This window comes from Lissotriton helveticus, chromosome 6, assembly GCF_964261635.1.
Source record: "Lissotriton helveticus chromosome 6, aLisHel1.1, whole genome shotgun sequence".
Classification (NCBI taxonomy): domain Eukaryota; kingdom Metazoa; phylum Chordata; class Amphibia; order Caudata; family Salamandridae; genus Lissotriton; species Lissotriton helveticus.
The window spans coordinates 118,625,794-118,649,326 of record NC_136067.1 but is presented as its reverse complement, the minus strand read 5'-3'; the positions used below and the strand labels follow the sequence as shown (position 1 = coordinate 118,649,326).

The 23,533-nt window shown below is 43.2% G+C and overlaps 1 protein-coding gene and 1 long non-coding RNA gene across 3 annotated transcripts in view; both read right to left on the bottom strand.

Annotated features, from left to right (window-relative positions):
• LOC144762323 (uncharacterized) overlaps positions 1 to 23,533 on the bottom strand; it is a 220,927-nt gene that overhangs the window by 125,603 nt on the left and 71,791 nt on the right. The gene's annotated exons all lie outside the window — the stretch shown is intronic.
• On the bottom strand, positions 14,574 to 15,571 carry LOC144762326 (uncharacterized). Its single transcript, XR_013596078.1, has 2 exons — positions 15,245 to 15,571; positions 14,574 to 14,840 (listed from the first exon to the last, which is right to left on the bottom strand). It is a non-coding gene; the product is annotated as an uncharacterized LOC144762326 (long non-coding RNA).

The window sequence follows — 23,533 nt, the reverse complement described above, 5'->3', positions numbered from 1 at the left end:
CTAAAGCCGTTTACTATACCAACTTGATTAATTCCAGTACTAACCGTTCGAAAAGCATCTTCTCTTTGATAAAGGATCTGTCCAAAACTTCTGAGGCCACCGAAAGTGCAATTAAATCTAATGCACAGTGCGAAGAGCTAGCTTGCTTTTTCGTTGGGAAAGTTGAAGGTATCTACAATGTCTTAAATTCCAATGCTTCGGTCTCGCCCTCTCGCGAAACTGCAGGTCCATCCGTTCTATCCTACTCTCTCCTAACTTTGCCGCCACTTTCCCAGACAGATCTGGAGTCTCTGGCCGTAAAAGTGAAATCCGGATCACCAGATGATCCGGTCAAACCCGAGGCATTTAGATTCTATCAGGATTCCATTCTGCTGGAGGGACGAGAGCTGATTAATTGTTCTCTCCAATCAGCCACGGTTCCCAGCTCCTGGAAGCATGCCAAGGTGGTTCCCCTGTTAAAAAAGCCCACCTTGGACCCCGTAAGGCCGGATAGTTATAGGCCCATCTCCCTGCTGCCATGTCTGGCAAAGGTGACGGAATCTCATGTGAACGCCACCCTGACCAGGTACTTGGAGACAAACGATATTCTGGCTGAGTCCCAAAATGGCTTTAGAGCCAATCACAGCACGGAGTCAGCCCTCCTGGCAGTCACTGAACAGCTGAGGGTGGCACAAGATCTGGGCAACACTTCTGCCCTCATTCTACTGGATTTGCGTGCTGCCTTCGACACGGTCTCCCACAGGATCTTGCTTAAACGTCTTGGGGAGATCGGAGTCGGGGGTGGCGCCCTGGACTGGTTTGCGTCATTTTTATCTGACCGCTCCTTCCAGGTGCATGCCGCTCCGTACTCATTCATTATAAAGGGGGGGTAGAACCCATGCAGTCGTGGGGACCTGGGCGTCAGGTAGTAAATATATAGAGGGGTCCCCGTGAGAAGGAATTATTTATATGCAGACAATAAAAATTCAAAGCAAAATAAGATAATCCTCAAAGGAAAAGAAATATGTTGTCATTTATTCAACAACACAGGATAACAATTTAAAGCAATGTTTGCAATCATTTAGAAATAGAACGAGAAATCGAAAAAATGAAAAAGTCCCAAGAAAGGGAGGGAAGGAAGTGTGCTCAAAGGCTGTGTGAAAGATTATAAAGATAGTACACAGACTTAAACATAATGTACATATATCCCAAAATCAACAAAGAATTACAAATTATTCCAAGAAACCAAAACGGCCTACATCAATTAAGGCAAGTATTTGGGCAAGTATTACAAAAGAGAAATGGGGCATTCCACGGTCACATGTATAAATCAATCATATAAAGGAGATGTGCCGGATGTCCCAAAGTGAAGTGGTGTCGACGTTTCGACCCCTGTGTGTAGGATAAATTCAGTCCTTTGCCGGGGTCTTCATCAGGACCGTAGTACTGGGGGAGGGACGAAGAGGGGCCGTCCTATCTGAAAAATGTAAACCCATGTCAGGGGATGGAATATAAACTTTAAAAACTAAACAGTCTTTGTACTGTACACCAAGGAGGTGACTTAGTTGGGGCTTTTTCATTTTTTCGATTTCTCGTTCTATTTCTAAATGATTGCAAACATTGCTTTAAATTGTTATCCTGTGTTGTTGAATAAATGACAACATATTTCTTTTCCTTTGAGGATTATCTTATTTTGCTTTGAATTTTTATTGTCTGCATATAAATAATTCCTTCTCACGGGGACCCCTCTATATATTTACTACCTGACGCCCAGGTCCCCACGACTGCATGGGTTCTACCCCCCCTTTATAATGTCTTCTGAGCAGGTGTCTACCTGCGAGGTTTACGTAGATTAATTCTACTTTGCCATGGCGGATCTCGAGATCCTATCCTACACAGAGGCATACATTAGCCAACTCACCAAAGACCTATCCACGACCTTTCTATCCACTACTGCACCCATTATTGATGTCACTCTGAACGACAAAATATCTCGTTTGGAGAGACTAGAGAAGAAGCTCATCCGTACCAGACTACACGGACACCTGTTTACTAAGTACCTGCAGGAGAACATCATACCAGTAGGGTTGCAAATTAAGATCGAACCTGCAATTTTTATAGACGTCCCTAAATTTAAAGAAGGGTTTAGTTACGTGGCTAATAATTGCTCCCGGCACTGGATGGTGCTGGGAGTGGAGACAGCTGCTGAACAAGTAGTGTCACTCAGCAAAGAAATTGCAGATCTCAAAGCTGAGATCCTAGGAGACAGTACCCTGACCAAAAGTAAGGAAGCTCTGGAGAATCTAGAAGCATCAATCAAGGAATTTGATGTAACCGCCCAGACAAAAAAATTGGAGAAATTAGCGAGAGATTTGAGAACCTTTGATAAGAAATCTGTGTATCCCTACCTGCAGCCAGACTATTATAAGCAGGACACACAAGGTCGTTTCTCCAATCGAGGCCGCGGGGGCTTCAGAGGCAGACGGAACTTTTCTACCTTTTCGGACTCCTCATACAGTTCCGGCAGTGACAGTGAGGCCGGACCCAGTACCTCCTACAACTATCCACCCGGGGATACCAACTACCAACAATACCCCCCTCAATTTCAACCTCATTTTTTAGAGCAGGGCCGTGGACAATGGCGTCCCCCTCGAGGTCGGGGTACCAATTGGAACCGGGGGCAAGGGAGAGGCCAGCAACAGAACCAAGGTTGGGACAGCAACAGAGGCAAATCACCGAAACAGGTGACATTTCGGGCAGAGCCACATGGCGAAATCTCGACTCGGAGGAACACATACCGGTGGTGATGGGAACAGCTATGAACATCCTTCCAGTACCTTCCAAGAAGGATAACCCTGTGATTAATATCTCGTCGTACCGACTTAAAGAGGAAGAAGTTAAGGTATTAAGTAAAGGTCTCTCTTACGTGCCCACAGCTACAGCCAACAAATTCCAACTGAAAATTGAACTTTGCAGATTCTTCAGGAAGATCCGCCTACGATATTTCTTTCGGAATCAAACAATTAGACGACAAGGATCCATCACTGGCTTAAGGGAGCCATCGACGTTCTTTCCACCTACCTATGCCATGAGCCCGAGAATACTTGCGTTTGAGGATATAGTCACAAAAGCAGCTGAACAGACATTAAACACCAAAAAGTTTGTTAGATTCAACCTCAGCCAAAAAGAAAAACAAGCACTTACGGATTTGTCCTCCAACCAACAAGTCATCATAAAACCCGCCGATAAAGGCGGGGCAATCGTGGTCCAGGATCTGTCCAAGTATACAGAAGAAATCCAAAGACAATTGTATGACGGAGTCAGCTACCAAGAGATACCTAATGATCCATCAAAAGAGATAGCTGGTATGATTCTCTCCATCACACAAAAAGGTTTGGCATCCGGTTTTTTAAGTGACCAGGAGTTCAAATTTTTGAATCAACAATCCCCAAGGTTGGCAACCATTTACACCTTGCCAAAGGTCCATAAAAACCTTGACAGCCCCCCCGGACGACCAATAGTATCCGGGTGTGGCTCGATACTAGAGCCGCTATGCAAATACATAGACTTTTTTCTGAAGCCACTTGCCCTGAATACTAAAGCCTACCTACGCGATACGACCCAAGTCATCCAAATGATTGATGAGAGACCTTTTGACCCTGCCACTATGCTATTGGTCACTTGTGATATTATATCACTGTACACTAGTATTCCTCAACAAGAGGCCCTAGATGTAATGGAGGTTGTATTAAATCATAGACCTGCTCCCTTCCAGGTCCCAACGGAGTTTATCATCGACTTACTAAACATAGCCATGATGAAAAACTTCTTTATTTTCCAAGGGAAGTTCTACGTACAATCCAAAGGCGTGGCCATGGGCGCAACATTTGCTCCGAATTTGGCCATTATTTATATGGATCACTTTGAGCAGGAACATGTTTTTTCATCGAATAACCCTTTTTCATCGATGCTGACCCTTTGGGTCAGATACATCGATGATGTTCTGTGTATTTGGCAAGGAAACGGCGAGCAATTGAACGAGTATCATACCTGGTTGAACCAACGGAACACCAATATCCAATTCACTCTTGAGTCGAGTAATAAATCAATACCCTTCCTTGACATTTCAATCTATGTGGAAAATGGAAAACTTCTTACAACGTTGTACAGGAAACCGACAGAGAGGAACTCTCTATTACATTATGGTAGTCACCACCCTAGAGGCCTCAGAGACAACCTTCCTGTAGGACAATTCCTGCGAATTAGAAGAAACTGTTCCTCTCGCACTGACTATCTCAAGGAATCAGAAATCCTCAAAGATCGCCTAGTCTCACGGGGTTATCCAACACGCATGGTGAGACGTGCAAGAAAACGAGCCTGGTATAACCCGAGAGAGAATTTGCTGAATCCTGAAGGTCGTGTGGACCCTGAGATGAATCGGATGATTTGTGTCACCACCTTCACTACAAAGAGCAATGATGTCAAAAAAGTGATCAACCAGAATTGGCCTTTAATAGCCCACGAGATTGATCAACCACAGCTCCCTCTTCACGCTTTTAAGAGATCCAGAAACATTCGAGACATGGTGGTTCATTCTTACCTGGAACCAGAAAGCTCACCAACACTTACAAGCCTATGGAACTTACCACCTGTGACAGGTCATTTTAGATGTGGGACCTGTATCGCTTGCGAGACAACCATCCAGACCAAGACCTTCACCCATGGACAACAAACTTTCAGACTAAAACATCACACTAATTGTAATACCGACAATGTGATTTACATAATAACATGCCCATGCAGTAAAGTATATGTGGGGCAAACTCAGCAAAAAATTAAATCTCGGATCTCTGCACATTGCAGCAGACTACGCTGTAAGGTTTTAGGTGCCCCCCTGGTAGATCACTGGCAGACAGCTGGGCACACTGTGAAAGATCTACGGTGGTTGGTAATCGAGAAAGTGTCCTTAGGGAGGAGAGGTGGAAATCTAGCTGCTGTGCTTAATGTACGAGAATGCAAATGGATGTCTTTTCTGGACTCCATCAAAAATGGCCTTAATGAACAGGATGGCAGCCTTGCACAACTGGCCGCACTGAGATGACAAATCAACCCATTGTAACATATAAGTCATATTGATAATCTCCACACACCCTACTGGTTATTCTCATTCATTTAACAATCTGATTAATCAAGGTAACTCGTTTACACCATCCTGCGAGACAGGTGCACGAGTATTTTCCCACAAGGGTACCATAGAATATCATGGGTTAAGATTGAGTGTTAATATTGTTTGTTTTTATTTTCCTAACAAACATCTAATGATTGGTAACCAACCAGTGTGTGCTCTCGCTTTCACTCCCTTGCATGGGTTGTGCGCGAGTGTATATCTTCTACCTATATGTGCAAATCAAATTTTCGCTCGCTCAGATGGACTTTATGTGAGCGCTATTTTTCTGAAAGGTTTTAATCATACATGTAAGCTAATATGCTAATACTGCGTGAAATGGTGGTTCCCTCCTTTATAAATTTCCAACTATTATTATTATGAGCGATTAAGGATAGGACCATGCTCCTACCACTTTCGAGTCTTTTCTTTAGTTTCACTGACTGACGCTACGCTGTAGCCCCGCCCCCAAACTTCGCGGAGTGTGGTGATTTACCTGGCTGCTCTACGTAGCTGTTGAATAGTGTTGGGAGTCACGACTGCAGCAAGACGCTCTGCTGCCTCGCGCCCGAATTCTGAGTAAGTAGAGTACTCTTAGGTCCCGCTTGGATACGTCTTTCTGAAGAGCTAGTATTCAGTCACTTACGATCCCTTATGGTTGTTGCAGGACTCGATTGCGACGACACGGAGTCGACCGGTCTTCCTGTTTCCATTTCCCCAGTTCGTAAAGCTTTGTACGAACGTTAAAAGGTACGGACATACGCGAATGTGGTGTCTGTTTGTCAGACCTTCGCATTGCGATCGTATGTTAATCTATGTGTCTACACTTTAAATTTACAGCTAATTGAATCAGCGCAGCGCTTTCACCTACCAGCCATACTACTACCAGTTGGATAGAATAGACCAAGGTAACTCCATCTGTTTAAGTGTCTTAGATAATACTATATACCCGCAGAGGTAACACTAACTAACGTGAACCCAATGGTTTTACTTAGACTTGCCCAGCTGCATAACTATTACATAACCGGCAACTCCCTGAGTTGAATTCTACGGAGTGTGTTTTATTCCACTTCAGGTAACCACCTATATTTCTTCTTTTTTTCACACATTGAGACCCAACTCTGGAACTAAGGTCTTTATTGGATTGAGAGTCAATCTGAGTCACATATCATCACATGATTTATCAACTGGTCCCCCATTTGGTGTGGACATCACTAATGTTTGCCTCTTATGTATGGTATAATATAATTAATTTATAAGCATGTCTATGGATAAATTACATATTCTGCTTTTTGGTCCTTTTGTCCAGAGGTCTTATGACCTGGACTCCATGGCTTTAGTTTGGTTTTAACTAAGTCACCTCCTTGGTGTACAGTACAAAGACTGTTTAGTTTTTAAAGTTTATATTCCATCCCCTGACATGGGTTTACATTTTTCAGATAGGACGGCCCCTCTTCGTCCCTCCCCCAGTACTACGGTCCTGATGAAGACCCCGGCAAAGGACTGAATTTATCCTACACACAGGGGTCGAAACGTCGACACCACTTCACTTTGGGACATCCGGCACATCTCCTTTATATGATTGATTTATACATGTGACCGTGGAATGCCCCATTTCTCTTTTGTAATACTTGCCCAAATACTTGCCTTAATTGATGTAGGCCGTTTTGGTTTCTTGGAATAATTTGTAATTCTTTGTTGATTTTGGGATATATGTACATTATGTTTAAGTCTGTGTACTATCTTTATAATCTTTCACACAGCCTTTGAGCACACTTCCTTCCCTCCCTTTCTTGGGGCTTTTTCATTTTTTCGATTTCTCGTTCTATTTCTAAATGATTGCAAACATTGCTTTAAATTCCTTTGGGCGATACGACGCTAACCTCACCTTGGACTGCTGGTGGGTTCAACACTCTGCTGCCACTGTTTGCTGCTGTCTGCCGCTGCGACTTGCCGGACCCGCTTCGCGGGTCCCGCTGCGCGGCTGACAGCCTCTGCTTGTGAATTAGACTTGGGCGTTTCCTGACCGGCAGGGCTGCGAGCTTGTAGCGGGGGACTCCGAGGACCAGGAGCCCCCGCGCGCCCGTCACCACCTGGGCTGCTCTCCCTGCCGGCCCCACCCCCATCCTTCTCTCAAAACCGGCGGAGGAGCACCGGTCAAGCGGATTCCTTTGGGCGATACGACGCTAACCTCACCTTGGACTGCTGGTGGGTTCAACACTCTGCTGCCACTGTTTGCTGCTGTCTGCCGCTGCGACTTGCCGGACCCGCTTCGCGGGTCCCGCTGCGCGGCTGACAGCCTCTGCTTGTGAATTAGACTTGGGCGTTTCCTGACCGGCAGGGCTGCGAGCTTGTAGCGGGGGACTCCGAGGACCAGGAGACCCCGCGCGCCCGTCACCACCTGGGCTGCTCTCCCTGCCGGCCCCACCCCCATCCTTCTCTCAAAACCGGCGGAGGAGCACCGGTCAAGCGGATTCCTTTGGGCGATACGACGCTAACCTCACCTTGGACTGCTGGTGGGTTCAACACTCTGCTGCCACTGTTTGCTGCTGTCTGCCGCTGCGACTTGCCGGACCCGCTTCGCGGGTCCCGCTGCGCGGCTGACAGCCTCTGCTTGTGAATTAGACTTGGGCGTTTCCTGACCGGCAGGGCTGCGAGCTTGTAGCGGGGGACTCCGAGGACCAGGAGCCCCCGCGCGCCCGTCACCACCTGGGCTGCTCTCCCTGCCGGCTCCACCCCCTTTTCCCATCTGCCTCATAGGCATAAAATAGCAGCAGCATCCCCGCTGCGCGGGAGCGCGCGGGAGGGCGCCGGGAGAAGCCCGGGACAAGGGCGGGACCGTCTGTGGCCGTCCGTGGTCGGACAAGGTTGGGTTGGGCCAGAGACCCTGGTTTGTTATATATCCTGTATATATCCTCCCCACCCAGCTTTACCTAGAGGTCCTCTCCCTAGTAATAATTTCATCCCTACCTTAGAAATATGTCTTTAAGATCGGGGAAACAGCGCCTTGTGCACATTCAAACCTCTAAGGGTGTTGTTTCAGGTCCCCTAGATGCATTTATTTCTAGAGCGACGGGAATTTTAGAAAAGGAAATTGAACAGGCAGAACACAGACTGTCCCTGGACTTAGTTACAGGGAAACGCTCCTCTATAGGCGCCCTGGCCCATGTAAAAAGCCCCATAACGAATGCTGCGTTTAACTGTATTACTACTTTAGAAACAGAAGCAATTGTACATGCAGATGGGGATGGGGTCAGAACTCATACGGCTAATGTAACTGTGGACTCGACCTCTGATTCTATCCTATCTAGCCTTGAAGATGATAGTTATGACCCCGAGGATGACGTGAGTAGCACGGGTGGTTCTGCCACACCAAAGGCCCCTATTTCGACCATTGCACCAGCCCCGCAAACAATCACTGTTAAAAAGACCTCACGGAAAAGAAAACACACCTCAAGCCCACAGAGCGTCAAGGAACAAAAACACCTTAAAATAGATCCTGTGAATAGCGTTAGTCACTCACCCTCACAGATCACCCCCGAACAACCTGTAACATACTGCCCCTCACTGGTTTACCCCGGGTCATCTAATTCATGTCCTACATGCCTTAGCAGTGACGAGGTCCTACTAGCTAAACTGGAAACTATGTTTCAATCTTTATTGCTTCCGGTCCTAGATTTAACAAAGATATTGTCCGCCAAAATTGATGTCCTGGAAGCGGCAGCTAATATTAATATGGACCTTCTGAACAAACTTACAACTTCTAGTGTTAGGATGGGGGGTCCCAATAGTGGAGGGAGGGCAAACCATAAAGGTGGGACAGACACTATACCAACTGTAGGGTTACCAAATAATCATGTTAACAAGAAGTCAAACCCGGGGGCAAAGCCTGTAGCTTCGACATCGCTTGCTACAAGTAGAGCTAGCGGCCCAGCAATGTCGAAAGCCAACCCCCCTCTGGTACCCAACAACGCGCCGGCTAAACAACAAACCAATAACATCATAGTGCCATCCCCTTTATTAATAAATAAAAAGAAAACCCCCGACCCCAACAGATACCATAGGCAAGTTAATAAGAAAATACCACACCCTCCGAGAGCTAATTTGCCCCCAGAAGCGGCCCAATACACCATCGTCCTAACTGGGGTAACACCGTTAAGAGAGGGCACAAAAGAGTCACATGAGGATCTACGGAACAAGGTCACCTTTTGGCTCAACAAACATCGCCCACTCCCACCATCCTCTCCTACCGAAATCCTCTACGTAAGGAGAGTTGATTGGGTAGGGAAGGGGGATAAAGATCTAGAAGGGGATTGTATTCTGATCTCCTTTAGAGACCCATGGGTGGTGGAAAAAATCCAGAGGAAAGTTAGATTTGCCCGTGTAGGTGACATTCAGACCTTAAACTTAGATTATTTCTACCCTCAGTCACGTCATAACTATCCAATGGACCATAATCACTGGAACCTTCGTGGGGGGAGGCCACGAGAGTACTTAATCCCTCACCGCCAGTACTACCCCCCACTCTCTAACCATTTCGAGGTATTTTCAGACTTGGAATGGGTCGACTGACTACACACACCGTCTTTGTCACCAACTGCAGCTAGAGGGAACGGGGAAGTAATGTCCATTACACCTAGCCCCACTCTGGATATCTTAAGAGAGGGGGAGTCCTTGCCTCATAATAGATTTAGATCACAGGGGGAACAACTGGGGGAGAAGACCTCCGCTCCTATTGTAGCAGAAACTAGGCTAGAAAGGGATATTCCAGCGAATCCCCCTCCCACCCCGACAGTTAGTGATGTCCCAGAGGTCTGGGACATGTTAACTTCTCGGATGGTGTCCTGGAATGTAGCCGGAGTCAAGTCACGTCTAGCATCTGAGGACTGGCTGGACTTCATAGGCAACTATCAGGTCGTCCTCCTGCAAGAAACATGGGCTACTGCCCCGTTTTTTAGGGCTGGCTTTCTAAACTTTTTTAAACCCGCCATCAAAGGTCCTAAAGGACGGGCGTCAGGGGGGTTATCAATATGGGTTAAACAGGCCTGGTCATATTCCGTCTCTGAAATTTCAGTGGACAACCCAGACATACTGGCCATACGGTTGAGTAAAGCAGGGGGGCAGGATATGCTGATCATCAATATATATTCTAGAGGTCTACCAGGTGGCCGTGGCCCCAAGTTGATAGGGGCTTTAGATACTTTGCTTTCGGGTTGGAACAAAGGGTCTTTTATAATGTTAGCAGGAGACATTAATTGTACCTTCGAGCCACTGTATCAGCCTGAGGATAATTGGGGGTCCGCAGAAGATGTGTCCTGGAATATTCCGGATCTCTCAAATAAAAATCTAGCCAAAGCAACGGAGGCCGCCCTGAATTGGTCCGCTTTTTGCCTCTCTTGGGGTTTAAGGGCGGTAAATGGTCGTACCAAATCAGACCAAGGAGCAAATTTTACCTTTGATAATGGCGTTAGAAAGAGTCGTATCGACTATATTTTCCTCAATCTGGAACATTGGTGTCTAATCCTTGATTTGGAGGTTGTCACGCGTCCTGAAAGTGACCACAACCCACTGTCGCTAACAATTAAAATGCAGGACTTTTCAAGCCCAGCGGAACCCGTTCCAAGGGGCCAGGGGGTCGTCACCATATCCAATGACCGGAGGAGACTGAAATGGACATCTATATCCAATGATGTATCATTACAGGCTAAATTAGAAAAGGTGGTGTTGAACGCACTTAATAACCTGAGGTCCCTAGATGGTGGCATGGGCAACACTCACTTAGATATGACTATGGACATACATGATAAATGCTTCGTAGAGCTCAATACTCTCCTCTCTAAACCCTGTAAGCCAAATGCTGTGATCCAACCTGCTCCTAGAGCCAAGTGGTATAATAGTGAGTGTAGAGAGGCCCATGGCCATTTAATCAAGTCAGTCAAATCCAGAGATATGAGTGCAGTAAAGGCGGCCAGGCAAAGGTATAAAAGAGTCCAATGGGAAGCGAAGAGAGGATGGGAGGATGATTTCTGGGCGGACCTCTTGGCCGCCAGCAAATCAAACAACCAGACTAAATTCTGGGACATCATTAGATGTGGAAAGGATGGTGACTTCCGTATACCATCTAATCATGTATCCCCTGAAGTTTGGATAAATCACTACTCCACCCAATTTTGTCAAGATGTGGCTGATCCAACGGATTCATTCAACCCGCAACAAACCATTCTCCCTAGCAATCTGACCATGACATTTTCTGAAAGGGAAACCGAGATTGCTTTAGGGTTAACGAAGCGGGGGAAGGCCCCAGGACTGGACGCAATTCCAGTAGATCTTTTTAAAGCAAATACAGGCCTCTGGGTACCTTATCTAACCCGCATTGCAAATGCTATAGCCAGAGGTGCACGCATCCCACAGACCTGGAAGGGGGCGGAGATTCTCCCAATACACAAAAAGGGTGATAAATCTATCCCAGGGAACTACCGCCCGATCAGCTTAATTGACTGTTTCCAGAAGGTATTTGCTCGCATTCTTCTGGCAAGGGTACATGGATGGATGGAATCGGAGGGAATACTGTCTCCTCTACAGGCGGGATTCAGATATGGCATAAGCACTATTGACCAGGTTTTACGGCTTTGCATGATTTTCTGGAAAGTCGTTTTACTTGGCGGGGGTACCATCTATGCCGCTTTCATAGATTTGAAATCGGCTTTTGACCTGGTGCCGAGGGGGAAACTCTGGCAGGTATTGAGGGACCTTGGTATGCCGGGGGACTTGGTCGAAATGATCATCAGATTACACCAAGACAATTTTGCGAGGGTGAGATGGGGGGCCAAGGGGCAAACCACAGACGCATTTCCGGTATCACGAGGAGTGCGCCAGGGGTGCGTTCTTGCCCCTACCCTCTTCCTACTCTATATAGACCAGGTTGTCAAATATTTTAAATTGATCAATACCGATGCACCATCCCTGGCGGGAACGAAATTCCCAATGCTGATTTTCGCCGATGACACCCTCCTCTTGTCTAAGACCAGGGGAGGGTTACAGCAGGCTTTAAATCATTTTGAGGAATTTTGTAATAAAAATGGTCTCCAAATCAATGTGGGGAAAACCAAGTTCATGGTTTTTTCTAGGAAAAAACCCATACGTAGTAACGTTCAACTGAACGGGGTTAACCTGGAACAAGTCGACAAAATGACATACCTGGGGGTCACCTTGGATTCTCGCCTGTCTTGGGACCCACAAATAGAGACCCAACAATTAAAATTCGCCCAAATGACTGGCTGCCTTTTGCGCGAGCAAAAGAAAACTATCACAAAAAGGGTAGCCCCTGCCCTCCAAATTTATGATGTCAAAATCAACACAGCTACACTTTATGGGGCAGAGCTTTGGGGCCATAAGGACCTCACTAGACTATATAGAATTCAATGTAGGTTCCTACGTAATCTGGTGGGGCTGCCCCAATCATCCCCACTGATCCCACTCTGTCACGACATGGGCTGTCCACCAATAACCGACACGGCCAGATTTAGAGTGGTGTCACTGTGGAGGCGAATATGGGCATCTGAGGACTTGGAGCTCTTCGCAAAGGAGCTAGCCGAGGTTAAAGCTATGGGGGGCTCAGAACGCATCCCGTGGCTTCGCTCAGTGAAAATTAGCCTGTGTGAAATGGGGCTTAGTCATTTATGGGTTTCCCCGGGTATTAACAACTTTCCATCAAAAAAGGAATTTAAGTGTCTATTTTGGGCCTCAACCCGTATGTCCCTGGTCCAAGCTTCCAGTTTGGTGAACTTGACGGGTCGTTTTCTAAGCTTTAAACAGGACTCCGCCCGTGAAACATACTGGGACCTTATCACCAGACCAATGGACAAAAAGCTTTACCATCAATTTCGGGTGGGGTCCCTACCCCTGAATTCCTTTACCACATCCTGGGATAAGTCATTCTCTAACATATGTATATTTTGTTCAGGTTGTAGGGAAACTGAGGGTCATTTTTTGTTTGCTTGTCCCCAATATCGTGCACCCCGTTCAAAATGGTTAAAACCCATTTTTAAACTTTTGTCCTGCAGGAAAGCCTCGGAAGCTATTTGGGCCCTAAAAACAAACACTTCTAACTTGATTGTGATATGTCTTGCCAAGTTTTTAGGGTGGGCTTGGGCAATAAGAGCTAGAAGGTTGGCAACTGTCTCCCGCCTATAATGTATCATGTGTAAATTGTGTTTCCAATGTATTGGTTGTTTTTATCTTGCTGATGAAATCTTTATAATGTCTGGTTTTTCGAAAACATAGTTTAATAATGTCTTAACTGAGGGATATTTCGCTATATTTTTTATACCCTATTTAATATATAGATACACTCCGTTCTTAATGATTTTGTAAAACTGTGGAGTTTTTTATGAATTGTATTTGTTATCGTGTTTAATTTGTCTTTTATGATTTTATTATCGAAATAAAGACATTAAAATCTGAATCTGCTTTAAATTGTTATCCTGTGTTGTTGAATAAATGACAACATATTTCTTTTCCTTTGAGGATTATCTTATTTTGCTTTGAATTTTTATTGTCTGCATATAAATAATTCCTTCTCACGGGGACCCCTCTATATATTTACCTCCGTACTCATTCAGCAGACACCCCCTCAGCTGTGGGGTCCCTCAGGGATCAGGTCTCAGCCCTAAGCTGTTTAGTGTATATGTCAGACCCCTGGCTATGCTAGCCAGAGAACGGGAAATTAAATTAACATCTTATGCTGACGATACACAGCTTATTTTCACCTTTTCCAACAATGCTGAGTTAGATCGAGCTAAATTTGGGGAAGATCTTATGGCCATCGCCAATTGGTTGTCTGAGAACTGCCTACAGCTAAATGCCTCCAAATTAGAGGTGCTCATAATCGGCCGGGATCAACAGAAGTGGGACGAGCACTGGTGGCCCCCCACACTGGGCTTGTCTCCGATCCCGAAGCAGGAAGTAAAAAATCTGGGGGTTCTGCTGGACAATGATCTAGCTTTAGACTCCCATGCAAAACGAGTGGTGGGCACCTATTATGGGCGTCTTCGCTCCCTCAGGCCCATCTTAGGATTCTTTGAGCCTTCGACCCGGCAGATAATAGTTCAGTCCACGGTCCTCTCACATCTGGACTATTTTAACGTTCTTCTGCTAGGCTCCAACCTGACGGTCACAAAAAGACTTCAGAGGGCTCAGAATGCTGCGGCCCGCACTCTGCTTGCCCAGCCGAAATATTGCTTTGCTTCACAGGCTCTTGTCCGACTGCATTGGCTCAAGTCAAAATATAATTCCCTTTGGGCGAATTACCGTAGACACACAGGTTCTTACAAACACACACATAGACTCACCAATATCAAATTATAACAAGGAAGCAATATAAACAATTAAAAATGTTAATAGAAGTAAAACACTCTAATAAAAATAAAACTAAAACTTAAACAATTTATTGACATACATTATATTTTGTTAAAAAATGGGAAACACATACAAGACGGAACATTATATAATAAATCAAATCAACATTCCAATTAAAAGGAGCTACGGAGAAGGACTAAATTCCAACACAACACTTATTTAGAATTTTCCTTAATTTCTTATTCCAGTTTTGCTCCTTAAGCATCGACGCGTTTCGGCGGTATATTTAATGTCTGACCGCCTTCATCAGGACAATTGTAATAAATGTTTCCCAATGGTTCTGAAAATTCAAATAAAACCAATCTTAGTTGTTCATAATAACACCACATCACCTTATTAAAAAAACATAATGTATACACATTTCTACATCCCTATACATATATTTAACATTGCTTCCAGGTTACACTAGACAGACCAAACATTTAATAGCAGCATCATATTATATGTATATACATAAACAAATCCAAATCATGAACCATTTACTTAATTTCGTTTGATCACATGGTTATCTTCCTCGTGTTAATTATATCTAGTACATGCTATATTGATTATGCACAGTGCTATATTCACAGAGCCAGCAGTGTTGCTCTATGTTGGTATTATCAATAAGGACACAATAGGGCCATTACAGTCTATTTTGGACCAAAGAGGTGGTTATTGTGACAGACATGATATATCACCTACCTCAACCGATAAAAATCGCTCAGTATATGATAAGGGGTACTCTGCCTCCTTCTCACTTGTAGGAGATATTCGTCCAGCGAATTATCTTCTCAACGTTTAAAAACAGAATCGTCCTATGTACGATAAATAAACATCTAGTTTAATATTAGCAGAGCCCGATGTTTTTAGTGAATGAAGCTAGTGATCAGATTATAGAGCCTAATACCCCATGCGGCGTAAACATTAAATTCTAGTCAGGCTGTGGTTATATCTATATTCTACTGAAGTTGTGTTTGCGGGAACCGCAGGTACATCCCCAATGAGGCACACCGAAGAATGATCACACAAAAGTGCTTTGTTTCTTTCTAGAATTTTTCACGTTTTATTTTCTTAAGAATTACTTCATTTGAGAGTTGTTTGTAGTTTACTGATATTTAAAGCATATCAAAAGACAACATCATTATGCATCCGAACTGTGATATCCTATGCATTTCGGGCTGATGGGCCCTTGGTCACGGATAAGCTGAGGAGGAAGAGTAAAGAAAGACGAGTGTAAGGGATGAAGCTAAAGCATATAGCGTGAATGGTATGTACAAAGTGCTCATAGTGCGATTAAAAAAGACGGATAATATGTTGTGGATGACGTGAAAAAATAGTAACCAAAAGTGATAAAGAACAGATGAAGAAACATAGTTAACTCGTAACTAAAATACGGCAATTCCTGCTGATGGGAAACATGTGGGTCTAGAACAAAAACTTTAACTTTAAAGCCGACGTGGGCGTGCTCCGTACACAAACGGTTGCGTGATGGTTTAAAGCTTGCAGAATAGCGCGTTAGCATGCACTTACTTCAGGATGAAGAACATAACGGCGTATAAACGCGTGCTCACTCGACTTAGCGGCCGGTTGTCTAATGTGTCAGGAAATGAAGTGAGTAGATATATGCTTAGAGACTTAAACATAGAAAGTAAAAGCGGACTAACGTGTAGTAGTGAAGTTGAAAAAGTGTGGCAGCCATTTTGGAATGGTGAAGTTATCGTGAGAATCGAAACAAGGTACATACAATGTGTAAGCGGTATCAGAATATACATGATAGCATAATAAACACTGTACAAAATTATACAAAACAACTTAATTCAGTACGATCGTTAAGCCCGTTCGGCTTAAGAGTCTGTAGCAAGTAAATCCATTCAAGTTCTCTCCTAAGTAGGAATTTGGAGTTGTCAGTTCCTTCTTTTTTCAACACCGTTTCAAGAATGATGAATTTCATTTGAGCGATGGTATGATTAGCCTCAATGAAATGCATAGCAATATTGGATTTTTCAGATCTTAGTCTAATGTTAGACTTGTGTTCATTGAGTCGAACTTTCATTTTCCGTTCTGTCTTGCCAATGTACAGTTTGCCACACGGGCATTTCAATGCGTAGATTACATTGGCAGTATCACATGTTGCATCCACCTTCAGTTTTACATCGTGACCTTTCATAGGGTGCTGTATAGTGTTTCCTTTGATGGCACTGTTGCAGTGACTGCAGTTGCGGCATGGTTGGGTGCCTCGATGTTGTTTGGATGGCTCACTAGATTTGGTTAGGATTTCTTTCAAGTTGTTGCTTCTGGTGTGAGCGAAGATTGGAGGTTGCTCAAAAATACCCATGAAGTCGGGTTCATTTTTTAACACAGGCCAATGTTTGCAGATAATCTTTTTAAACTTGCAACTAGCTGTTGAATACTTGGACACGAGCACCATGCGTTGTTTTGAATCCTTTTGAGACTTAGTCATACTGTCACTTCTAGAGATGGTGGTGACACGATCACGTGCTTGTTTCAAGATGTTGTGGGGATATCCTCGTTCAAGAAATCTGTTTTCCATTTCTGTGATACGTTCTTCTACCAGCTGTTCGTTAGACACTATGCGTTTGACGCGTAGCATCTGGGAGAATGGGAGGTGTTTTTTAAGGGAGCCTTGATGAAAACTAGAATAGTGTAAAGCATTGTTTCGATCAGTACTTTTCCTATAAAGGTCGGTGACCAATCCTTGTGAAGTGTTTTTTATATGTACATCCAGAAATGCGATATCTGTATCGCTGATGAGCCATGTCAGTTTGATGCGTGGATCTTTAACATTAATCTCAGTCATTAGGTCATGTAGAGTTTCCTTGGTACCTGACCATAAAAAGAAAAGGTCATCAATATAACGTGCGTACAGTTTGGCATGTTTCTGGAAATTCAAGTTGGTGTATATGTAGTTCTTTTCGAAATTTTCCATGTATGTATTTGCGTATGACGGGGCAGCACAATTACCCATGGCCATCCCAGAGAGTTGTAGAAACCAGCGATCATGTACTTTGAAGTAAGAATGGTAAAGGGTAAACATCATTAATTCAATTAGAAATGTTTGGAGTTTCACGTCAATTTCACTGTTTAGTAATGTATGTTCAATAGCTTCAATTCCTCCAAGGTGCGGTATAGAGGTATACAATGAACTCACATCAGCTGTGCATAGTATATAAGATTCATTTTGAAGGTTCGGAATTTTGGAAAGTTTCAACAAGAAGTCAGTTGTGTCCTTGATGTAGCTGTGGGATTGGATCACTAACGGTTGTAAATATTTGTCGATAAATTTGCCAGTTCTCTCATGAATAGATTTTTTGGTGGATACTATAGGCCTGAACGGTGGATCCATCAGATTTTTGTGGATTTTAGGGCTCATGTGTATTGTGGGACTTTTAGGACAATCAATCAACAGATATTTTTTAGTGCGTTCTTCGATGATTCCGTTTTGGAATGCTTTCAGCACGATGTCTTTGAGTAAATCTTGGTACTCATTTGTAGGGTTACAGTCCAACTCCAAATAGATGGAGGTGTCTTCTATGTGCTCTTTAAGTTTGTTCTGATACATTTCACTGTCCAAAATGACTAATGCGCCCCCTTTGTCCGCTTTGGTGATGTTGATCTGGGGATTATTGGCCAATGCTTTCAAAGTATCGCGGTCTTTAGTGGTTAAGTTCTGGGTCTTCCTTGGTGTCTTAAAGTTGATCTTTGAGAGATCCTGGCGGACTAAAGTTTCGAACAAGTCTATACATTTGTGGCTGGTCGGTGGTAGGTATGTACTTGGTGGTCGTAGTCCTTTGAGTTCATCCTCTTTTGTGGTAGTTACAGGAGGTAGGACATTGTCGAAAAAATGTCTGAGTCTAAGTTTACGGGTAAATTTAAATGTGCTTACTTCAAGTTCCAAAAGGTTAGTGGAAGTGGTTGGGATGAAAGAAGTACCTTTCTCCAATAATTTCATTTGGTAGTCACTGATTTCCGTCTTCGAGATGTTAATTATGAGACTTGTTTCTTTTTGGCTATTGTGCTTCTGGTGGCTGGTGGACTGATGTCTCTGTCTTTTGTTTTTGCTCCGCCTGGGTCGTCGGGAGGAGCTTGGCTTACCTCTAAAAAAGACTGTGTTGGTGTGGTTAAATCTTGAGGTTGGTTGGCACTCGATGTGCTAGCTTGTTCTCTGTTAGTCGGTTGCCTGGATGGTTGGGGACGTTTTGGTGGAATCCTTGTCGAATCTGAGTCGGATGATGAGGTGTCGGTGTTCATGGTTGATGGTTTGTTGCGACGTTTTTGGGCATAAATATCGGCCCAAGAGTAAACTTCATCCAGCTTGTAATCCAGCGTGTCGCGTCGGAATTTTCTGACTTTACGCTCTAATATTTCCTTCTGATATTTGTCCAAAATAGTTTTAGTGTCTTCAAGCATGGATGTTAGTTCCTCGTTTGTGAGTAGATTTTTTACTTCTTCTTGCAATTCTTTCATTTCGGTCTCCATTTCTTTAAGGATGCCTGCTAGTTCCTCAACAATTAACAATATTAGATCTAAGCTGCACTTATTAAGTATTCCATTCCATTTCTCGAGGAAGCTTTTGGAGTTTTTACACAGTGAAGGTTTTAGTGCAATGCGAAGACCACGTGGGATCCTGAGTGCCCGGTGATACCGCAGTAAAATGCTCGCATGGAGCTTCTGGTTGATATGTCTTTTCGACAAGTAGATTAACTGTCTCACACATTGTTCCTTGTTTCTAGAAGTTGTGGTCGGGCTTACGTCTTCCTCTATCAGCGCGTAGATTCTGTCTTTCTCTGAGTCGTCATATGCCAATCTTCGCTCACACCAGAAGCAACAACTTGAAAGAAATCCTAACCAAATCTAGTGAGCCATCCAAACAACATCGAGGCACCCAACCATGCCGCAACTGCAGTCACTGCAACAGTGCCATCAAAGGAAACACTATACAGCACCCTATGAAAGGTCACGATGTAAAACTGAAGGTGGATGCAACATGTGATACTGCCAATGTAATCTACGCATTGAAATGCCCGTGTGGCAAACTGTACATTGGCAAGACAGAACGGAAAATGAAAGTTCGACTCAATGAACACAAGTCTAACATTAGACTAAGATCTGAAAAATCCAATATTGCTATGCATTTCATTGAGGCTAATCATACCATCGCTCAAATGAAATTCATCATTCTTGAAACGGTGTTGAAAAAAGAAGGAACTGACAACTCCAAATTCCTACTTAGGAGAGAACTTGAATGGATTTACTTGCTACAGACTCTTAAGCCGAACGGGCTTAACGATCGTACTGAATTAAGTTGTTTTTTATAATTTTGTACATAGTGTTTATTATGCTATCATGTATATTCTGATACCGCTTACACATTGTATGTACCTTGTTTCGATTCTCACGATAACTTCACCATTCCAAAATGGCTGCCACACTTTTTCAACTTCACTACTACACGTTAGTCCGCTTTTACTTTCTATGTTTAAGTCTCTAAGCATATATCTACTCACTTCATTTCCTGACACATTAGACAACCGGCCGCTAAGTCGAGTGAGCACGCGTTTATACGCCGTTATGTTCTTCATTCTGAAGTAAGTGCATGCTAACGCGCTATTCTGCAAGCTTTAAACCATCACGCAACCGTTTGTGTACGGAGCACGCCCACGTCGGCTTTAAAGTTAAAGTTTTTGTTCTAGACCCACATGTTTCCCATCAGCAGGAATTGCCGTATTTTAGTTACGAGTTAACTATGTTTCTTCATCTGTTCTTTATCACTTTTGGTTACTATTTTTTCACGTCATCCACAACATATTATCCGTCTTTTTTAATCGCACTATGAGCACTTTGTACATACCATTCACGCTATATGCTTTAGCTTCATCCCTTACACTCGTCTTTCTTTACTCTTCCTCCTCAGCTTATCCGTGACCAAGGGCCCATCAGCCCGAAATGCATAGGATATCACAGTTCGGATGCATAATGATGTTGTCTTTTGATATGCTTTAAATATCAGTAAACTACAAACAACTCTCAAATGAAGTAATTCTTAAGAAAATAAAACGTGAAAAATTCTAGAAAGAAACGAAGCACTTTTGTGTGATCATTCTTCGGTGTGCCTCATTGGGGATGTACCTGCGGTTCCCGCAAACACAACTTCAGTAGTATCTAGTGGTGTGAAGACGGACAACACCACCCGGTGAGAGCACCCTAAAATTGCAACAACTTTTGCAAGAACCCCCCGAGTAACTTTGCTGTGCACCTCCCAAACCTTTGTGTGTTATATCTATATTAGCATTGACCTCAGTGCGGCATATTGTTAATGTCTTACATAATGATCAAGTCACTAGAGATTGTTTCACTCTCTTCAGGTACTTGTTGCATAAGATTACAAAGTGCACTCAAATCTAAGTTTGCTCTCATAAGTTATACCCAAACAACATGTTTTCACCCTGAGAAAGAGGCAACAAGATTCATGCTTGCCACAAAATAAAAACGCACACCTCCTACTTACTCGCTATAATAATTTTGTTGGAGGGCACAGCAAGATACTTTCTGAACTCCATGAATAACAACTGTAATCTATGGACAAAAAGGCACTATTATGAGCTGCCAAAGGTAAAAATATATAAGCAGCTCTAGCTATTTCCACCCTTTTTATACTTACATAAATCAGGGATAGTATAAACCAAACACGCGGTAAAAGTGTGTTCATTAACATACACAATCCGTAGATTCAGAAGTCAGAAATCCGCTGGTAAAGGGAAAAGAAAGAGTTCATATTTTACTCCTAATCTATACTTATGTGAACGTCAAATACTCTACTAATAGAAGAGAAAATGGCTTACTTAATAATATACGGTCCCACGTTACGGGAATCATAGGTCACACGAGGTTCTAGCTACGTGCATTCCCTAGGAGGCAAGAAGACAGACGCGACTCGTATTAGAAACCAGTTACATAAATGCGTAGCGTACCGACTAACAAACAGCCATCCTTTCCTTACCTTTTAATTCATTTGCTTAAAGCGTGCCGCGTGTTGGAGTATAATGCTCAAAACGGCAAACAACAATGTTGTATACGGCGCCAGTTTAAATACTCTCCCAGTCCAAAGGATGTTAACGGAGTTCCTGTCACGTGTCCAAATTTAATAAATATAAATGACGGACTACCGAGACGAGAGCACAAATAAAGATACTCACTTCCTCCCAGACGAAAACCTCCCGGTTTTTACACGATATATAGTGAATATCAACAACGGACTATCTAATAGAGATAGAGCTGACATTGCTTGTTTTACTTAGAAGCAAGATAGGGCACTCAAAGCCCGCACCCAATATCGTCACTTGTGTCTATTGTGTAGAAATACCACACTAACGATGATATCAACCGATCTTAAAGTATATATATTTTTTTATTTTTTCAAATACTTGATAAAAGTGCCACGATATTTATTAATTATGTTCATGGCTCATATTCAGTAAAAAGAGGAGTCAAGCCTATTTTAGGTTGTTAATCATTCTAAGTACGGGCATATATGAATGTCCAACATACTTCTTTAGTAGTTGTATTACAACATACTCAGAGCTGTATCACAACATTTACTAGTTAAATCCCAATCTCCTATATACAAAAATATGTTCTATTCTACTCTCAAAAGACCAAATAGGACAAGACTCAGCGGGGACAGTCATAATGAAGGTAATTAACAAATTACAATTCATCGAATCAAGAATCTTTTGGATCAAAAAATCAAGACAAAGCATGGTTAAACCGCTCCAATGATACGGTCCCATTCTTCTCTTGAATTAAGGCCCCTTCTAACCGTGTCGAGATAGGAGATATACCATTGTTCTCTCTCTTTCCTTCTGGAAACAATATTACCACCTCTTTTGCCTATTTTTATTTTTTCCAAAATAAACCAGCTAAATTCTGATTCTCTGTGTCCTTTCTCCAAAAAATGGGCCACAATCGGAGCAGTGATCTTTTTTGTCTTAATGGCCGATTTATGTTCCTGAAACCTCGTACGTGCCTCTCTTCCTGTCTCTCCTACATAGGAGAGGCCGCACGGACACCTTAATAAATAAATTACATTTTTGCTTCTACAGTTATTATGGGTCTTACATTTCACTGTCATGGTATTACATACAATTTCTGACCCTACAATACATTGAGCACAGATATTACACATACCACATCTAGTTGTTCCAATCACCTTTGTGCCATCTATTGTCCTTTGGTTATCCACAGACTCATCTTTGTATGTATGGACTAATAGATCACGCAAATTTTTGTTCTTCTTAAATGCGAACAGTGGTTTTTCTAGGGCTAATTCTTCCTCATGATTTAAAATGTGCCAATGCTTGTTCACCACATTTTTGATCTGATTACTTATATTGGAGAATTTACTTACAAACACAACTTTGTTCAAGGATCTCTTGTCTTTTGTTACATTTTGGACTAATGCCTCACGATCGTAAAACCTCACTCTCTTCATTGAATGAGAAAGGAGTTTTTTTGGGTACCCCCTGTCTTTGAATTTTGTTTTGAGGGTTTCCGCATGTTTGTAGTAATCATTAATATCAGAGCAGTTTCTCCGAAGGCGGAGAAACTGACTGAAAGGGATACTCTCCCTTTGTGATTTCGGGTGAAAACTGGAAAAATGTAACAGTGTGTTTTTTGCCATTGGTTTAGTGAACAATTCGACTGCCAAGACTCCACTGCAATTTTTGATACATATATCTAGGAAGTCAACTTTTATAGTACTGTATGTTGATGTGAACCTAAGATTTGGATCTCCCAGGTTGATCCAAAGAAGGAACTCATCAAGAAGGTCCATGGAGCCTTCCCAGATAAAGAAAATGTCGTCAATGTAGCGGTACCAGCCCGCTACATTTTCGAAGAAAGGCGCCATTTCGTTATCAATGTGTTTGGCCTCAAAATTGCCAACATATAAACAGGCCAGACTAGGGGCACAGG